Source organism: Balaenoptera physalus (genome assembly GCF_965194825.1).
Source record: "Balaenoptera physalus genome assembly, chromosome: X".
In the NCBI taxonomy this organism is placed as follows: Eukaryota; Metazoa; Chordata; class Mammalia; order Artiodactyla; family Balaenopteridae; genus Balaenoptera; species Balaenoptera physalus.
Genome location: NC_138903.1, coordinates 106,379,179 through 106,400,423, shown reverse-complemented (window position 1 = coordinate 106,400,423; position 21,245 = coordinate 106,379,179). Strand labels below are relative to the sequence as shown.

The 21,245-nt window shown below is 36.6% G+C and overlaps 1 long non-coding RNA gene across 1 annotated transcript in view; it reads left to right on the top strand.

Moving 5' to 3' along the window:
- Positions 1–328: 328 nt before the first annotated feature.
- The window catches only part of LOC309652825, an 87,948-nt gene continuing 67,031 nt past the window's right edge, over positions 329–21,245 (top strand). Inside the window, exon 1 of the long non-coding RNA XR_014258897.1 lies at positions 329–2,858. This is a non-coding gene — a long non-coding RNA (uncharacterized lncRNA). The remainder of the gene's footprint in view (positions 2,859–21,245) is intronic.

The window sequence follows — 21,245 nt, the reverse complement described above, 5'->3', positions numbered from 1 at the left end:
TTAGGAATTAAAATAACCACAGTTCGGAGGGCTTCCCTGGTGGCGCAGTGGTTAGGAATCTGCCTGCCAATGCAGGGGACATGGGTTCGAGCCCTGGTCTGGGAAAATCCCACATGCCGCGGAGCGGTCGGGCCCGTGAGCCACAGCTACTGAGCCTGCGCGTCTGGAGCCTGTGCTCTGCAACAAGAGAGGCCGCGATAGTGAGAGGCCTGCGCACCGCGATGAAGAGTGGCCCCCGCTCTCCGCAACTGGAGAAAGCCCTCGCACAGAAACGAAGACCCAACACAGCCAAAAATTAATTAATTAATTAATTAATTTAAAAAAAAAAACCACAGTTAGGAATTCAACTCATGAACTTAGAAGTATATTAAATAGGGACTTCCCTGGTGGCACAGTGGTTAAGAATCTGCCTGCCAATGCAGGGGACATGGGTTCGAGCCCTGATCCAGGAAGATCCCACATGCTACAGAGCATCTCCCATGCACCACAACTACTGAACCTGCGCTCTAGAGCCCATGAGCCACAATTACTGAGCCCTCATGCCACAACTACTGAAGCCCCTGCACCTGGAGCCCATGCTCCGCAACAAGAGGAACCACCACAATGAGAAGCCCACACACCACAATGAAGAGTAGCCCCCGCTCTCCACAACTAAAGAAAGCCTGCATGCAGCAATGAAGACCCAACACAGCCAAAAAAAAAAAAAAGTATATTAAATAACTCTGAAGAGAAATTTAGTGAATTAGAAAATAGGTCAGAAAAAAACAGAAAGAAGCACAGAGAGAGAAAAGGGTGGAGGAAAAACGTCTCAAAAGGGGAAGAGAGAAAAAGAGTGTAGGAGAGGTAATATTTGAGGAGATAATGACTGAGAAGGTTCTAAAACTGAAGAAAGACATAAAATGAAACATTCAAGGTACCCTATAAACCCCAAATAGGAAATAAAATCATTAAAACCATACATAGGCACATCATAGTAAAACTGATGAAAAACAAAGAGAAAGTCTTAAAAGAAATCAGAATACTAAAAACTACTGAATTGTATACTTTAAAATGCTTAAAATAGTGAATTTTATCTCAGTAAAAAAAAGCAAAAAAGAAAACAGAGAATAAAGATAGATTCTGTTCAGTATATTAATTAAACTTGCTGCTTACCTCAACAGAGACAACGGAATCCAGGAAAAAAAACAAAAACAAAAACTGAATGATAACCTCAAAGTGCTGAAAGAAAGTAGCTGTTAAACAAAACCAAAATAAATTTTTCACTGCCTAGAGTCAAATTGAGAGAAATAGTAAAAGGGAGTTCCTAAGGAGGAAGGAAAACAATCCCAGATGCAAACATAGAAATGCGGGAAGAAAGCAGGAGACAACAAAGCTTAAATTTATGGGTAAATCCAATTGCAACAAAAAGAATAAAATACCTAGGAGTAAACCTACCTAAGGAGACAAAAGACCTGTATGCAGGAAACTATAAGACACTGATGAAAGAAATTAAAGATGATACAAACAGATGGAGAGATATACCATGTTCTTGGATTGGAAGAATCAACATTGTGAAAATGACTATACTACCCAAAGCAATCTACAGATTCAATGCAATCCCTATCAAACTACCAAGGGCATTTTTCACAGAACTAGAACAAAAAATTTCACAAATTGTATGGAAACACAAAAGACCCCCAAATAGACAAAGCAATCTTGAGAAAGAAAAACGGGGCTGGAGGAATCAGGCTCCCAGACTTCAGACTATACTACAAAGCTACAGTAATCAAGACAGTATGGCACTGGCACAAAAAACAGAAATATAGATCAATGGAACAAGATAGAAAGCCCAGAGATAAACCCACACACATATGGTCACCTTATCTTTGATAAAGGAGGCAAGAATATACAGTGGAGAAAAGACAGCCTCTTCAATAAGTGGTGCTGGGAAAACTGGACAGCTACATGTAAAAGAATGAAATTAGAACACTCCCTAACACCATACACAAAAATAAACTCAAAATGGATTAAAGACCTAAATGTAAGGCCAGACACCATCAAATTCTTAGAGGAAAACATAGGCAGAACACTCTATGACATAAATTACAGCAAGATCCTTTTTGACCCACCTCCTAGAGAAATGCAGACAAAAACAAAAATAAACAAATGGGACCTAATGAAATGTAAAAGCTTTCGTACAGCAAAGGAAAACATAAACAAGACAAAAAGACAACCCTCAGAATGGGAGAAAATATTTGCCAATGAAGCAACTGACAAAGGATTAATCTCCAAAATTTACAAGCAGCTCATGCAGCTCAATATCAAAAAAACAAACAACCTAATCCAAAAATGGGCAGAAGACCTAAATAGACATTTCTCCAAAGAAGATATACAGGTTGCCAACACATGAAAGAATGCTCAATATCACTAATCATTAGAGAAATGCAAATCAAAACTACAATGAGGTATCACCTCACACTGGTCAGAATGGCCATCATCAAAACATCTACAAACAATAAATGCTGGAGAGGGTGTGGAGAAAAGGGAACCCTCTTGCACTGTTGGTGGGAATGTAAATTGATACAGCCACTGTGGAGAACAGTATGGAGGTTCCTGAAAAAACTAAAAATAGAATTACCATACGACCCAGCAATCCCACTACTGGGCATATACCCTGAGAAAACCATAATTCAAAAAGAGTCATGTATCACAATGTTCATTGCAGCTCTATTTACAATAGCCAGGACATGGAAGCAACCTAAGTGTCCATCAACAGATGAATGGATAAAGATGTGGCACATATATACAATGGAATATTACTCAGCCATAAAAAGAAACGAAATTGAGTTATTTGTAGGGAGGTCGATGGATCTAGAGATGTCATACAGAGTGAAGTAAGTCAGAAAGAGAAAAACAAACACCGTATGCTAACACATATATATGGAATCTAAAAAAAAAAAAAAAAGGTCTGAAGAACCTAGGGGCAGGACAGGAATAAAGACGCAGACATAGAGAATGGACTTGAGGACACGGGGAGGGGGAAGGGTAAGCTGGGACGAAGTGAGAGAGTAGCATTGACATATATACACTACCAAATGTAAAATAGATAGCTAGTGGGAAGCAGCTGCCATTGCATGGGGAGATCAGCTCAGTGCTTTGTGACCACCTAGAGGGGTGGTTTAGGGAGGGTGGGAAGGAGACACAAGAGGTAGGAGGTATGGGGATATATGTATACATATAGCTGATTCACTTTGTTATAAAGCAGAAAGTAACACACCATTGTAAAGCAATTATACTACAATAACGATGTTAAAAAATATCTCTGTACAATTAAGTGCTTTATGTATTATATCATTCACAGTAGGCTTAACTATCCTTTTTTTCACAGATGAGAAAACTGAGCCTTAGAGACGTTAGGTGAATAACCAAGGTTGTAGAGCAGGTCCAGGCAGGTCTAGGACAGAGGCCAGTTGGACACCAAAGCGCATTCTCTGAACAGCCCCCTGCACTCCCTATATCATTGCAACATGTTTTATAGATTCCAGTATATATTAAAAGTGAGTTTTTATAAAATTAACCATATTGATGACATCCTACAGCACTTTTGCACTTCTGTCTTCCATTTATTTTGCTTCTCTCTTCAACTTAACTTGCCTACAAATAATGTACTGAATGAATTTTATGTGAGGCACTTCATAACCTACCGTAGGATCTTTTCTTTGTTAATCCCTGTTAAAGTGGCTACTTCACCAGTGGTTTTATTTACATTTTTCCCATAAAACATTGGTTTTTTTTTTAATTAAAGAATTTGTTTACTTGAAAAAAAAATTTATGGGTAAATCCAGATGAATACAGTTGAGCTTTGAACAACACAGGTTTGAACTACTAGGGTCCACTTATACATGGTTTTTTCCCAATAAATATGTACTACAATACTACACAATCCATTCTTGGCAGAATCCCTGAATGCAGAACCATGGATACAAAGGCCAACTATTAAGTTATACGTGGATTTTCCACTGCACAGAAGGTCAGCGTCCCAACCCCCATGTTGTTCAAGGGTCAACTGCATTGACTCTAAACAACAACAACAATAATAATAATGTCTTGTGGGGTTTAAAATATAGAGAGATTTAAAATACAATTTGAATAGCATATAATTTGAGAAGGGGTTACAATGGAGTTACTGTGTTTGAAGCTTGGAAGAAGCCAAGGATTCATGCTATAATAGCTAGGGTATCCACTAAAATGATAATAGAAGAGTACGTAGTTACCATGCTAATACAAGGTCAAAAAATAAGAACTAGTCAATCCAAAAGAAGGCAAGATAAGAGAGGACAAAATGAACTTAGAATGAATGGAAAACATATGAAGTATTTGGCAATATAGATTTAAATGCAAATATATGTACTAATTATAGAGCATGTAAATGAACAAGACACTCCAATTGAATTGTCAGACTAAATACAAATATGTATGCTTCATACAGGAAACACATCTTAAATATAAGAATATGGAAAATTAAAAGTAAAAAGATAGGATATGTCATGCACACTCCAAATGAAAGACAGCTGATGAAGCTAGACTAATAGACAAAGTAAACCTTAAGGCAAAAAGCATTACTAGAAACAGAGTGGGATGTTTTGTAATGATAAAGGGATCAATCCATTAAGAAGATAAACAATTCTAAATTTATATGAACCTAATAGCATAGCTTTGAAATATATAAGGAAAAATTATATAGGATTAAAAATGGAAATAAGCTGGTCAAAAGGTTCAAACTTCCAGTTGTAAGATCAGTAAGTACTAGGGATGTAACGTACAACATGATGGCTATAGTTAACACTGCTGTACAGTATGTTTGAAAGTTGTTAAGAGAACAAACCCTAAGAGTTCTTATCACAAGGAAAAAAACATTTTTTTTCTTTTTTTTTTTGTATCTGTATGAGAGGATAGATGTTAACTAAACTTATTGTGGTAATCATTTCACAATATATGTAAGACAAGTCATTATGCTGTACACCTTACACTTATACAGGCATACCTCAGAGATATTTCACGTTTGGTTCCAGACTACTGCAATAAAGCAAATGTTGCAATAAAGTAACTCACACAAATTTTTTGGTTTCCCAGTTCATATAAAAGTTATGTTTACACAATACTGTAGCCTATTAAGTGTGCAATAGCATTATGTCTAAAAAAATAATGTATATAGCTGAATTTAAAAATACTTTATTGTTAAAAATGCAAACCATCATCTAATATCACAGGATTGCCACAAACCTTCATTTTGTTAAAAACATACTATCCGTGAAGCACAATAAAGCAAAGCGCAATAAAATGAGTTATGCCTGTACACTGCTGTATGTCAATTATATCTCAATAAAACTGGAAAAAAAAGCTGAGACCACACACACACACACACACACACAAAAGAAAATGGAAACAGACAAATCCACAACCACAGTGGGAGATTTTAACACAATTATTCACTAACTGACAGAATAAGAAAACAAACAAAAATATGGAAGTTATGAATAATTAACAAATTAGACATAATTGACACATAGAGAACAGTGTACCAAACTGAAGAGACAATCCTTTGCAAGTATACAAAAAGAATTACACTAAAATTGACCATAAAGCTTTAAATTATACAGAGCATGTTCTCTGCCCACAGTGGAATTAATATAGAATAACAAAGTATCACTTTAAAAATCCTTACATGTTTTGAAACTAAGAAATACAGTTTAAAATAACCATGGGTCAAAAAAGAAATGACAATGGAGTTTTGTAAACATTTTGAATTAAATAATCATGAAAATGTGATATATCGAAACTTGAGGCTTAGAGAAAATTTATAATCTTAAATGCATAACTGAGAAAAGAAGGCAAGCTGAAAATCAATGATGTAAGTAAAGAGTTTGCAAACTATGGCCTACAGGCCAGTCATCTGCTTTTGAAAATAGTCTTTAGGAAAATACAGCCACACCCATTTGTTTAAGTATTGCCTATGGCTGCGTTTGTGCTATAACTGAAGAGGTAAGTAATTGAGACAAAGACTATATGGTTCATAAGCCTAAAACACCTACTAAAATGGAGCTTTAAAGAAAAGTTTGCTGATGTCTGATCTAGGCATTCCTCTCAAGAAGTTAGCAGAAAACCAAAATGAACAATGAAACTCAAAGAAAAATGAAAATTAATTGAAATAGACAAATTCATAGAAAAGTACAACTTGCCAAAACTGACAAGAAACATCTAAGCAATCTTACAACTATTAAAGGAATTAAATTTGTAAGTAACTTCCCACAAAGAAAACTCCAGGCTCAGAGGTCTTTTCCAGTGAATTTTATCAAATACTACAGGATTCATGAACATAATATATCATCACCAATCTTAAACTCTTAAAGAGTTTAAGTTTAAAAAAAGGGAACACTTCCTTAATTATTTAATAAAGTCAGCATAATTTTAACTCCAATACCTGACAAAAAAAATTATTAGAAAGAATAATTACGTGCCAAAATCATTCAAGAACACAGGTGCAAAAACCTAAATATAAGATTGCAAACTGTATCCCATATTATATAAAAAGGACCATGGTGAATTTATTCCAAGAATAAAAGAGGGTTTTTTTAAACATTGATTTTACAATGTTATTTACCACATTAACAGAATAAAGGTCAAAAATCAAACAACCATTTTAGTAGATGTGGAGAAAGTATTTGATGATATCCAACACCTCCTTTTGCTAAAAACTCTTAGCAAGCTGGGAAAAGAAGTAAAATTTCTTGATTTGATAAATGGCATCCACAAGAAAAACATGCAGTTAAAATCATATGTAATGGTGAAATAGTGGCCATTTGGCCCTTAAGTTTAAAATCAGACAAGCATTTCACTCTCGGCACTTCAACACTGACCTAGAGGTCCTAATGAGTGAAATGAGGCAGGAAAAAGAAATAAAGGCTTAAATATTAGAAAGGAAGAGAAATAAAACTTTTTTCATAGATGACATAACTGTATACATAGAAAATTCTAAGGAAGCCACAAAAACCCTTGAAATATTTTAAATTATTAATTAATTTTTAAAAAGTCAATAAACAAATCAATTGTTTTTTACCCTAGGTACAAGCAAACTAGAAAATAAATTCTACGTTTTTATTTGTAGTAACATCAAAATAATAATTTTATAAAATAAATTTAATAAAAGATGTGTATAAGGTATCTACTGAAAACTATAAAATATTGATGAAAGAAATTAAAGGATATGTAAAAAGAAAGAGTATGATATTTATTAGGCTCATGGATTACAAGACTTCAAAATATCAATTCTCCCCAATTTGAGCTACAGCTCCAAAGTCAGAAGACTTACATTACCTAATTTAAAGACTTATTCTATGTAAAAATATAATTATTAAAACATGGTTATTGGTACAGTAGACAAATAGATTAACAGACTAAAAAGTCCAAAAGTAAAGCCACATAGATATGGTCAACTGATTTTCAAAAAGGCACCAAAACAATTCAATTAGGGAAAAGGTTTTTCAACATATGTTGTAGGAATTACAGGACAATCATATTTTTTAAATGAACAAATGATTCAATAAATGGTGCTGAACAACTGGACAACTATACATGAAAAAAGTGAATCTAGATACGGACCTTACACCCTTCATGAAAATTAACTCAAAGTGGATCATAGACCTAAATGTAAAATGCGAAACTATAAAACTCCTAGAAGGTAACATAAGACAAAATCTAGATGACCTTGAGTATGGCAATGACTATTTAGATACAACACCAAGGGCGTGATCCATGAAAGAAATAACTGAACTGGACTTCATTAAAATTAAAAACTTCTGCTCTGCAAAAGATGATGCCAAGAGAATGAGAACACAAGCCACAGACTGGGAGAAAATATTTGCAAAAGACACGTCTGATAAAGGACCGTTATCCAAAATATACAAAGAACTCTTAAAACTCAACAAGAAGAAAACAAACAATTCAATTTAAAAAACGGACCAAAGATCCTAACAAGATACTCCACCAAAGAAGATACGCAGATGTTAAATAAGCATATGAAAATATGTTCAACATCATATGTCATCAGGGTAATGCAAATTAAAACAACGAGATTCTAGTACACACCTATTAGAATGGCCAAACTCTGGAACACAGACAACACCAAATGCTGACAAGGATGTGGAGCAACAGGAATTCTCATTCACTGCTGGTAGGAATGCAAAATGGTACAGCCACACGGGAACATAGTTTGCCAGTTTCTTACCAAAATAAGCATACTCTGACTATATGATTCAGCAATTGCACTCCTTGGTGTTTTTCCAAAGGAGTTAAAAACTTATGTCTACAAAAAAACCTGCACATAGATGTTTATAGCAGTTTTATCCTTAATTGTGAAAACTTAGAAGCAACCAAGACGTCCTTCAGCAGGTGAATGGATAAATTAACTATGGTACATCCAGACTATGGAATATTATTCAGCACTAAAAAGAAATGAGCTATCAAGCCATGAAAGACATGGAAGAACCTTTTAAATACATATTTAAGTGAAAGAAGTCAATCTGAAAAGGCTACATACAGTATGATTCCAAATATATGACATTCTGGAAAAGGCAAAACTATGGAGACAGTAAAAGATCAGTGGTTGCCAGGGGTTAGGGAGGAGGGAGAGATGAACTGGCAGAGCACAAAGGATTTTTAGAACAGTGACACTATTCTGTATGATATTATGATGGAGGATACATGTCATTATAAATCTGTCAAAACCCACAGACTGTATGACACCAAGAGGGAACCCTAATGTAAACTATGGATTTGGGGTGATGATGATGTAGGTTCGTAGGTTGTAACAAATGTATTACTGTGGCATAGGATGTGGAGAGTGGGGGAGGTGGTGCATGTGTGGTGGCAGGGCGTACTTTCCATTCAATTTTGTTGTGAATCAAAAACTGCTCTAAAATCTATTAAAATGGGGGAAAAAAATAACCTTGACCTCTACCTCACACACTACACAAAATTTGGGATGTACGGTAGTGGGGGAGGCGGGGATGAGAGGAGTAGTTAAGTAATACTTTCTGCTTGATTTTGGAATCTAAAGCCCCTCTAAAAAAACAGTCTATTAAAATAGAAAGAAAATGAACATTCACCTCTACATCCCAGCATACACAAAATTTAGTTGTTTATGGATAACAGATCCAGTTTTAGCATGAAAGCTAAAACTGGAAAGCTTCTAGAAGTAAACATAGGTGAATATCTTTATCACTTTGGGCAGGCAGATTTTTCTTGTAACACAAAAATATTAAACATAAAGGAAATATTAATGAATTCTTCATTAATTTCTCTATCAACATATACCATTAAAAGAGTAACAAGAAAAGCTACAGACTGGGAGGATATGTTTTCAAAGCATATATCTAAAAAAGGACTTGTATTCAGAACTTAGAATTCCCACAATATAACAATAGAGACAAAAATCCAAAAAAAAATATTGCCAAAGAGCTAGACACTTCACAAAATAAGGTATCAATATATGAATGGCCAATGAGTACATGAAAAGGTACTCAACACCATTAATCATCAGAGAAGTGTAAATTAAAACCAAAATGAGATAATACTTCACAGCCACAAGAATGGCTAAAACTAAAAGGACTGACAACACTAAATATAAGTGAGGCTGTGGAATTCTTAAGGAAAAGATATGATTGCTCATCTCTTTGTCCCTAGTAACCAGTACTGTACCTGTAAATAGGAGAGTGTTAAGTAAATATTCCAGGGATAGCTGCATTGATGAATAGAAGGGAGAAAAGGTAGCAGAGGAGAGCAAAAATGAGAGCAACAGGAAAGAAAGGAGGGGAAAATGGAGGGTAGAAAAATTAGAATTAGGCAGCTCCTTATTTAAGCAAAAATCACACAGTGTTTAAACTGTACTGTTTGAAAGTAAAATACATTTGGAAAACAAAACAAATATCAAATCAATCCCTCTTTAACAAAATCCAAAACATTTTCAAAACTTAATTACAAAAAAAAAATGCAGGAGGTCCTTTATACAAACAACTTGGCAGAATCTGAAATGCAAGAAATTCTATATTCCAAAGGGACAAAGACCAACATAAAACTGAACTACCAGTTAAGGCCCCTCCAAAATATTTTTAGTATAATTTACTGTTGTGATAAGTTATTCTCATTAAGTTTTCTGTGTATTAAACATGTTCAGGCATCACAATTAATACTCAAGGCCCAAGTTTATTCAGATCTGTGTTTACCAAACACCCCCTATTATAATAGGGCACATTACACCAAATGTGCCCTCTTATACATTTAGGATCCAAATAACAGAGGACTCAGTTTGGTTCTAAAATACCATGTGATTAACAATTTTGTATTTTCTAGGTAACTCAAATCATTTAGATATAAAATGATACATTCATAACATAAAAGTATACTGGTCTTTTCACTAAACCATATCTATGTCGAATGAGATCGGGTATGTTACCCTATACTCCAGTTCACCTTCAGCAAACTGCCAGGGCTTTCCTTTAAACTCCCACCACTGTTTCCATCCTTGTTCTACCCAGAGGTGGGGTCTGGAACTAATCTTGTTACCATGGGTAAGAGGTCTTTGATATAAGCCATGGATACCCATATACCCTACATATCCATTATATTCTTCTAAATGTTTGAAACCAAGTGAGATTGACAGGTAAACACAAAGCCTAAAAACACATCATATCCCCAGGACCTGCCCTCAAAAAAATTTTGGGAAGTTAGAGAAATATCTTCACATTGAATTCATATTGAAAATTCCCCATGTACCCTCTGTCATCAGAATGTTCCCCTGATTCTCAGGAATCCCCATGAATGGTGACGAGCTTACCATTTTTAGCACTCTGTGCCCAGATCTTTGCTCCTATTTTTCCAAATAAAAAATGTTTCCATCCACCACTCCCTTATGGTTTCTCCTCTGCTAGATGACATGTTACATAAAAGGATAAAGAAATTTATGTAGAGGCAAGAATAGTTAACCAGGTGGTATTTCCCCTTCTAGGAAATATTTTTAAATGGTTACAAGGGGTCTCTAGAAACAAGCATAACACACATATGACTAGTGGTACTGACTACTCCACAAGTCTCTGGTATTGGCTTCCACAATGCTAATTAATCCCCCGTTAAAACATGTACACTACAGAAGAAGCGCCTTAAACATAAGGCAATATTGTCCACTTCCTTCAACATTTTGAGGGCAAAGGAACCATGCTGCCTTCACACTTTTCCAAAAGAAGTAATTCAGCATTCAGAATTGTGTGAAACACCTCTGTATTTGGCACCACCGTGTGGAGTAAAGGGTTAACTCAGAAGGCCTGGTTATTCCAAAGGTCTTCAGGACTGACCCTTAACAGGCTACAGGGAAATAACCTATAAACCCTTGGAATATCCTGCCTGATCAGAATGTCTTTGTATACCTGGGGCCTTGGACCACACCAGATAGAATATGCTAACAATGTGATTTAACTTGAACACTGCTTTTTGTTACCCTGGGCCACACTGGAGTTTGATCATGGAGGAAGGGAGGTGGGGTGGGGGGGGGGGGGCGGTGGCGGGCCTGTGCTGGAGACTGAGTAGCTAAGGTCAGTCATGTGGAGCTCCATGCCTACACGACTGACCCCTAATGAAACCCTGGCCACCAAGGCTCCAATGAGCTTATTGGTTGGCACCACTTTTCATGTGCCATCACACTTTGTTAATGGGAGAATTAAATGCTGCCTCTGCAAATCCACTGGGAGAGGACAATTGGAAGCCTGTGCCCAGTTTCTCCCGGACTCTGCCCTACGTGCCTTGTTTCCTTTGCTGATTTTAATTTGTATCCTTTCGCTATAATGAGCCATAACGGCAAGTACAGCTTTTCTAAGTTCTATGAGTCCTTCTGGCAAATTATCCAACTAGAGAGTTGTCTTGGTGAACCCTGACACAACTATGTTTTCTTATTTTCATACAACCAATAAAATAGTCTTTTATTGATAAGTTGTGTGCTAGCTTGCTCTTGCACCATTGTGTGCTTGAGCTGTCTCTCTCTCTCTGCCTATGTCTGCTGTCTGTCTGTCTGTCTGTCTCTCTCTCTCTCTCTCTCTCTCTCTCTATATATATATATATATGCTCACCAGATAGGAAATTAATTTACTGCTATAAGCAACCATTTTGACAAACTGCAAGAAAAGACAAGTGTGACATGAGAGTTATTTATATTCAGACAAATGGCAGACAAGTCTACACAACAGCCCAAAGGCAAAATATCGGTGGCTCTGGGAGGGAGACAAATTAGCCCGGCATTTTTTAATTAAAATTGGGCTGCTTTCTAGAATGCAAAGATTTTTCTCCCACTTCTCTCTCACCAAAGACAGCAGCCACATATTTTAAGTATGTTTCTAAAATTAAAAATGCAAGCATTAAATTTGAGCACATATGAAAGTGCATTAGTGTACCTTTACTGGGTTTTCCCTGACATCCTTGCTATAATTTGAATTTTCATAACTAAAATATCCACTCGTAGATAGAAAATGTGAAGGCAGAAAGGTAAATTTTGAACCGAGTTTTGACTTTCTGGCATTTTTTTTTTTAACACTTACAGCCTATTTTCATCATCCAAAGCTATTACAAAATATTCTAGCCAATGTGGAGGGACAGAGAGAAAAGATAGTATAAAACCCAAGGAGTGGAAAGAGAAAGCAAGAGCAAACGCCATGTAATATCTAAACGCTCTTACCTCTCCTATACCTCATGGGACTGAGAATACTCTTCCAGCTATGGTAAAATGACATAAATTCAGTCTTATCCTTTCATGCCTTTCCACCTCCTTCCTCTCAAGCTTTCCTAACTTCTTTCCTTTTGGACAGAGCCCTAATCAGGATGCTTTCCTGATGCCTAACCAAAATGGCACCACAGGCACCTGAATTTCCTTCTTAACCAAACTTTGCTCAACTTCTTGTCTTTTCATAATTCTCTACTCTTCCATGTGTCTCTGGGTGGTAACAGGCTCATCAGAGAGTACATAGATTCTGGCTCCCAAGCCAGGCAGTCTAACTTTACTATCAAGTTCAGCATTATACTCTATTTGCTCTAGAATAATTTTCCTATAAATAGAGCACTGGAAGGAGATGAGTAAACTCTTGATCTGAAGCTCCAGCCATAGATGAAGTCAACTATGAAAGAGGTTTGTTTTCTCATTCAAATAATGGTTGTCTCATACCTTTAGGTGAGAACTGCCTTGCTGGAACCTGGCAATAACTTCCACTCAATCTAGAAAACTGGTTATCTTTCCTTCCTCTTAAAGATACCTAGTTCTTGTTTGGTCATCCTGGGAATAATATTCAACTCAAATTGGATTAGGGAATTCAATCTCCTGTCTACATGTCTTTTTAGAATAGCAAAAGGTACAACATATCTTTCCTCATCTATTTTATTTAGGATATTCACCATTCCACAAGTTGTGAACACTGAATATTCCATAAACTGAGACCAGCAGAGGAACCATTATTTGTATTTGATGTTCTTCTGTCCTACTTTCTGGGCTGTTCCTGTTCAAGCTTATCTCAAAACCTCTGTACCCTTTCATGCAACATTCAAGTAACAAATTTAGTTATCATGTAAGTACTGTATGCCAGGTGCTCTGCTATTTGCTGAGTTCCATTTCTCCTTCAAACTCGGGTGTTTTTATATGATGGTGGTTTACGATACTCCCCCTCCAAGATAACACATTCGCATTTTCACAGTGACTTTGAATACCCTATACCTAGGAAGTAATTCTAATGGTGAATTTACACATGATGAAAGGCACCTCTGGAGAGATATCTCTGAGATATTTTCTAATACTCTTCAAATCATAACCTGTAAGCCATCAACTAGATTTCATACTAGTTAACAAAAGCTAAACTTGTAGCCAAAATTTTCTTTCAAATCACCTCATCAAACAACTATGCTTATACCCGCCCTTGGACTGGAGCATTCTCTCAAAAGACCCTATCAAGCATGAAGTGTGAAGACCGTTTCTGCAGGTGACAGTCCATATGTAATTCAGAACAATCTCTGAACATGTGTACCCTTGCTCTATTGTGGTACTGATTTCATTGAGTCCTGGAGCTCTCTTTAGATTAAAAGTAGCCTCTCAGCTGCCTCTCCCAGACCTCCGGAATGAAGACTTCATATAGCAATCTTAGATTAAAAGAACAATAACTGATGCTTATAATCCTAACTTTGAGTAATCATGATGAAATTAAATAATAATTAGCATACTACACTTAAGAAAAAGGAAAGCTGGGAAGAGAGTAAGTTGTTTTAGAAATACATCCCTATAAAATGAAGTATATGCATAGAAACAGGCCTGGAAAGACGTTCACCCAGCTGATATGATGGTTATTTCTGGATAACAGGATTATGAGTGATTTTTAGAAACTTTTCGCTTGATTGTATTTTCTAATCTTTCTACAATAAACACATTTTGTAATTATTAAGCTATTCTCAATAAAAATAATTAAAATCTGTGTACAAGTACTGAGGAGTACTTAAGGAAGTGGCTTTTAGAGTCATAGACATCTGTAAATAGTATTTTATTAAGGTATTGTAAGCATCTAACACAGTGCCTAACACATAGAAAGTGAATAATGAATGTTCATAGAATCAGACCAAAATGTGTCTTCCTTTGTACACAAGGAATGATTTTCGCATTTCATCTGCATTGTTTGCACTGTTGAAATGCCTATATTTTAAATTAGTAATCTTTGAATTTGGCTTGTATTTTGGATATTACCTGATAAACTCTCTTTCTTCCAAATTTATCCCATTTGTAAACTTTGGAAATTGGGCTGGGCTGCAATTCTTCAAAGAATCTTCTATTTCATTACATTAGCTTTGTTTTAGCAATACTGTTGGAGGCTCCATTCATAAGCATTAGTCTAAATCACCCAAATCTGATCCTAAACTCTCAAACCCTCCCATAAAAAATGTTAAGGCTTGGAATATTACTGAAATAACCTCTCTGAAACCACCAGAAATTCTCTAATGCATGCTCTTTAAATTCAATCATTACAAACACTCAAGCACTAGAGACTAAAGATTTGGATCTCAGCAACAGAGTGAGTTTTCTTTGTAGCCATGCATTTTGAAAATATATCCAGATGGAAGTGTGACTTTGCAAAGCTGCTTAATTTTGATCAAGAGCAATTTCTTTTGGCCACATTCTCTTACTAATATGCTGACAGAATTCATGAAAGAAATAATAATGATGTGTAGCGTAAATCCAAAAGAGGAAAGAGGTAGTAGTTGGGGCTTTGGGTACTGATGGGTATTCTTTTATTAAGCAATCTTTCTTAAAAAGCTTGAAATGTAAAAATCCATTTTAAAAACACAGTTTGATAGCTCCTATTGGTTAATTCATCAGCTTAAACCACTTTTTTTTTTTTAAGGAAAATCAGATTCTATTCAGAACTATACCATTGTTGACTACTACACCTTGAAGAGGGTACACTGGGTACTACAAAATCAAATGGCTGCTTCTCCGTCAAAGTGAGCCAAGAGTGAGCTTCAACTATTGCCATTGCTCTGGTTAAGAAACTCTTGAACAAATCTGGTAGGCTGGGCCTAGGGGGAAAGAAGTTTCTTCCTGCAGGAAGAGAGAGAGACAGATGGGAAAAAACAGAAACCTTGACCCTGCAACAAAGTCTTAGTGATCTGAGGGGAGAAGTGACTCCACATTTAGCAAATGACTACTGCTCAACTCTGTCCTTGGCCCACCCCCATGGATACATATCTGAATTCTAAGAAGAGAGAATATTGTGTGTATAAGTTGCAAAATGCTGTTTCAACAAAAAGCTCTAATACTTTGGGAAAGAAGCAGATTATTCTGGAACTCCTCTAACCACACAGGACAAAATGAAAGAGAGGTCTCTCTGCCACAGAAAACTGTTTATCTGTTCCACCATCAGTGCTTTGAATTATCAGAGCGTTTGTGTCTAGAGGAGCAGCAGCAGTGTCCAAGGGAAGAATGGCAGCACCCAGCAGGAGACTGCCATTTCCCCTGAGGGGTAATAGAGCAATGATGCGGCCCCTAAGAGTCAGTAGAGTACAAGTACCAAGTACCACCCCACCACACACAAACAGTAGACTACAGTACCTAACAGAGTGACAGCAGTACCCAGTGGGAAACTAGTGCCAGGCAAAAGATAGCACAGAAGGAGAAGTGCCCAGCAGAAGCACACAGCATAAGCTGTGTGGGTTCACTAGTTGTATCTGGACACTCTGAGAAATATTAGGCAGAGGATAGGGAAGAGCAAGAAGGGGAGAAGGGCTTTGCAAAGAGCTAGAGGTCTTGTATAAGTAGGTAGAAGCAAGGGTCTGTGAAATTTAGTACTGTTAATGTTCCTCAGTTTCCTCACCTGTAAAATGGAGGTAATCATACTCTTATATCAAAGGATTGTTGTAAGAGTTAAATGGGATAATATAAAAAGCATTTAGAATAATATCTGGCACAAGAAGCACTATGTTAATGTTCTTACTGTTATAAAATCATGCTGCAGTACATTTATTTTTGTTATTTATTCAATCAATCAATAAAAGGCTGAACTTTAATGTTAAAATATCCACAATTTGTTGTCTTAAGTACTACCCAATGTAGATTTCTACGGGCTTAGGTATAATGAGCAACTCCAGCTCGTCTTCAAAAATCCCAGATAGGGACTTCCCTGGTGGTGCAGTGGTTAAGAATCCACCTGCCAATGCAGGGGACACGAGTTTGATCCCTGGTCTGGGGAGATCCCACATGCTGCAGAGCAACTAAGCCCGTGTGCCACAACTACTGAGCCCGCGCTCTAGAGCCTGTGAGCCACAACTATTGACCCCATGAGCCACAACAACTGAAGCCCACACGCTGCAGCTACTGAGCCTGCGTGCTGCAACTACTGAAGCCTGCGCACCTAGAGCCCATGCTCCACAACAAGAGAAGCCACCGCAATGAGAAAGCCTGAGCGCTGCAAAGAGTAGCCCCCACTCACTGCAACTAGAGAAAGCCCGCGTGCAGCAACAAGATCCAACGCAGCCAAAAATAAAAAATAATAATAAATAAAATTAAAAATTAAAAAAAGCATCTCTCATACTACACCCAACTTCCAATTTAAAAAAAAGAAAATCCCAGATAAATCTATGGCTATGTAAATATGAATACAACAATGATATAATATTATTATTTTAACTGCAGTAACAGATAATTCACTTGCATTTTAGGAGTATTGTCCTTTATAACCAAGTAAATGTCACTATAGGTGTAATGACTTTCACTAACACTCAATGTGAATGTGTTGACAGGTTCACCAGCTATTCGTTTATTCTTTAGCACTATGCTTACAATTTGGGTAACTACATTGGTGTCTGGTTTATACTGACTTGACAAATTAGCTAATCTCACCTAAGGTGTGGGAAACTGATTCAAAGATCATTTAGTATATGTATTCTCTATCATTCGTTTTTCCTTCAAAAGTATAACTTCACTAAAGTAACAAGACTTAACCAAAAAAAGTTTCTACCTTAGAGTAAGACTTAAAGAAATAAAAACATTTGGTTCATAAACTCTCAATTGTGATCCATAATTTCTGACTCCCTATGAGAGAGACGTGAAAAATGATCCTCCAGATACCCTGAATCTCTTTCATAGCATCAAAAGCTTTCTGGAGCTCCTGAGTGTATGTGAGGTTTACTGCAGTAATTTGGAGCTGTAGGACAACCCTCATAAAGAACTTCTTCACTCTAGAATTTTCTCACATGAAAGATTGACTTTTAGCTGCCCATTACAATATCTTAAAAGAGAGACTGCAGCTGTTTTCACCCATGCCCTAAGCCTCCAATCTGTGTTTCCTCTCCTCCATGGCAAACAGAGGAGAGAAACAGAAAGACAGAGGCATGTCAGGTTCCAGTCCGTGACTACCAGCAGGTTCCCAGTTGGTACAAATGGATGGGTGAAGTTGCCATCCACTGAAATGGGTAACATTGGAAGACCACTAGGTGTTCAGGCAAAGATGTAAGTTTGCCTTTTGTCCTTCAGAACTCCTCAGCACCAAGTACGCGGGAAATTTATGCAGTCATCTGCTTATCCAGGCCAAGATCCTTCTCCTAGCCTACCATTCTATACTATTCCTGACCCCTTTTTTCTTCTCACCACACCGACAAGTAGAACCTCCCAATTCTGTGTCCTATTTCCTCAGGAATTTTCTCTTTATGGTTTATTTCAGAAACAAATCCTAACTAAAGCATTGATGGAGGCCAAATGGTTTTGGATGTTTTTCCATCCCTCTTATCACAATTGGGCTATAACATAAACTTCCAAAGAACCAAATAACAATGGGAGTTTGGGGTCCTATAGCAAGGTCAGGGAGGAATACATTTTTGTGCAGGTGGACATTTCAGTGCCCATATCATATTATAATATACAAGATCCTGGTCTTATTTTAATAAAACATCAAAGGAAAGATAAGTAAATTCAGACATCCTCCTGTGTGGAACTTTCTCCAGTTGTCGTCAGGCAGAAATGACAACTCCCTGCCTTGAACCCACATAGAACTTTCTTTTAAATTTTTTTATAGGGAACTTATCATTTTAATATTTTTACTCTATTTACCTGTGCATATGTATTCCCCCATACTGAGAACTGACTCAATTCCTGCACTCTCTTACTTCCCCCTCTTGTTCTTTCTCTTCTTTCCCCCCTTTACACACACACACACACACACACACACACACACACACACACCACACACTCTTTCTCACTCTGTCTCTCTCTCTCCTACTGCACAGTGCTTTGCAAATAATGCATGTGCAGTCAATGGCTATGGAATAATAGATTTTAGAAGATAGATTTTAAAGTTTTATTTGTACATGGAGAAAGTCATTCTATTCTGGCCTATGATAAAAAGGCACCACAGGCAATCAATTTTTGTCTCTCCTAATCACAACTATAATATGCCCCTTCCAAAGCCTTGTCTAAACTACGTTTGCTTTTATTTTGTATTTGTTTAGCAAACTGAAGAAAGTACCTTATATGCTTTAAACCTATTGACATTTCATCTAATGCCAAGGTCAATAGTTAAGATTTCTCCTTAAGATACTATGAGACAAAAGACAAATATAAATCTACAGATTGGTTTGTAAAAGAACCTTATTAATTTAGACCACAATAATGTGAAATTTGTTATCATTTGAAAAAACAGTTTGGTATGCAAAATTATAACATGGACAAAATTTCAAGGAACATATTTATACTTTTAACCAACAATTTCAAGCATTTTATAAGAAGTCCATTGTTTGCCAACAACAGATATGCAAATAACAGATATGAAAATTATAATTACCTACTCACTAAGGAAGTTCTTCTAAGAAACCCTATTAAACTATATTGTTTAATATTTCTAATTCTTATAATATTTTAATTGTTTTTGTCTTTCTCCCTCCACTAGAAATCAAGCTTGATGATAATAGGGTTTCGTCTATTTTGTTCACTGCTATATTCTCAGCACTTAGAACAGTACCTGGCATGTAGAGATGTTTAATAAATAGTTGCTAAATAAGTAAAAGAATAGATGATATCACTAAGTGTATTTGAAAGTCATAGAATATTTTTAAAACACTGAAATTTTATTACTCAAATTCAAATTGTGGGCTAATGCAATAGTCCCCACAGTGTTCCAATCAGCGCCCCTTATTAACTTTAACTCCAAAGCTTTGCCATTTTAGAAATCATCACTACAAATTAGTAGAGAAATTTTCCATCTTCTACAAAGCTGTAAGGGTGGAATCACTTTTGGAATTCCAATATAAATTCAGACACATATAAAGAATTTAATTTCCTTGGTTTGCTCTGTTTTCAGCTATTCCAACCAGCTCATTGACCAAAATAATATACAATTGATCTATAAAGTAGATAAACCATAGCATGCCATGTATTAGGGAAGACATTTTATGCAAATTTCTTTTAAGACTGAATTGCTCATAAAGCCTTAAACAACATCTTTTTCCCCCTCTGCCATCTTCCCTCCTACGCCACCTATCACCTACTCCAAGCATTTCTGAGCATTAGTGTTCAATTTCCATGTACTTCACTCAAGCAAACAGGCTGAGAAACTTGTGGTGTTTAAAGAGTATCGTTTTTAAAGAACAAAACAATTATCCCTAATCTCTTCAAACAAAAAGAGGTTTCAATGTTGAAAGCATGTGTTCAATCTCCACCAGCTCATAAACTTTAATGTTCTTATTGTCATTTGTTTATTGTGTTCTTTGATCATTTCTGACACCACTATTATCAACTTTCTCTATATTAATGCCATTTTACGACTTGTAAGTAATACAGCAGCAGCAGAGGTAAACAGCCAGCAAGTGGAATGGCTTGGCTTTCACAAATGCACCGGATCTTACTACTGGTTATCGCCTAACCTAACTCTTCCATCCCATCCTAGATAAGAATACTTCTAAAAGCCTTGCAACAAAATAATTTGAAAATGCTTAAAACATTTCTCCATGGGCCCTCAAAGGAACCAGACCTTTATTATTCCAAAAGCCTCCTGGAAATTCACCCTCTATGTCTGAGTGTTTTGACAAAAAAAGACCGTATCAAACATTAAACATGCTGAGAAATGTTTGAGGCTCCAATACATACCTAAAACAGAATCACACAAGATCCCTTACTCATCCAGTAGGCCAGTGACATTCAAACTGATCTTTTTTCTCTAGCAGTGAAATATGCACTTTCCCCTCAACCCAACCTGAAAAAAAAAAATCTTACATAGCAACTCGGTCCATGAAACATATAAGCAGAGTGGCTCTCCTTGAATCAAGTGTGGAAGACCAGGATAGCCACCAGCTTAAGAACTGGTGATGTCAAGCCTCAGCCAGCAGGGAACCTGGCCTAGAGGCAGAGCAAAGCAATAAAGGGCCAAGGAATCAGGCAAAAGATTAGGAAATAAGGGTTAAGACTTAGGCATGCACAGGTTCCAGTAAGAGGGATGCTGAATGAATAACAAGAGAGAAGGTATAGATCCAGCTGCCTTCCTATACTGCCACCTCCCAGACCACACACTCAGACCAAGCTTTGTTGAGCACAATGGTAACTATTTTGCTATAAGTGTAGTGATGGACTCAGGAACGTGGATTACCTATAAGGATTGGGTGGCTGTGTGGTTAAAAATACCCAGCAGTGTGCCAGATGCTTAAGTTAACATGCC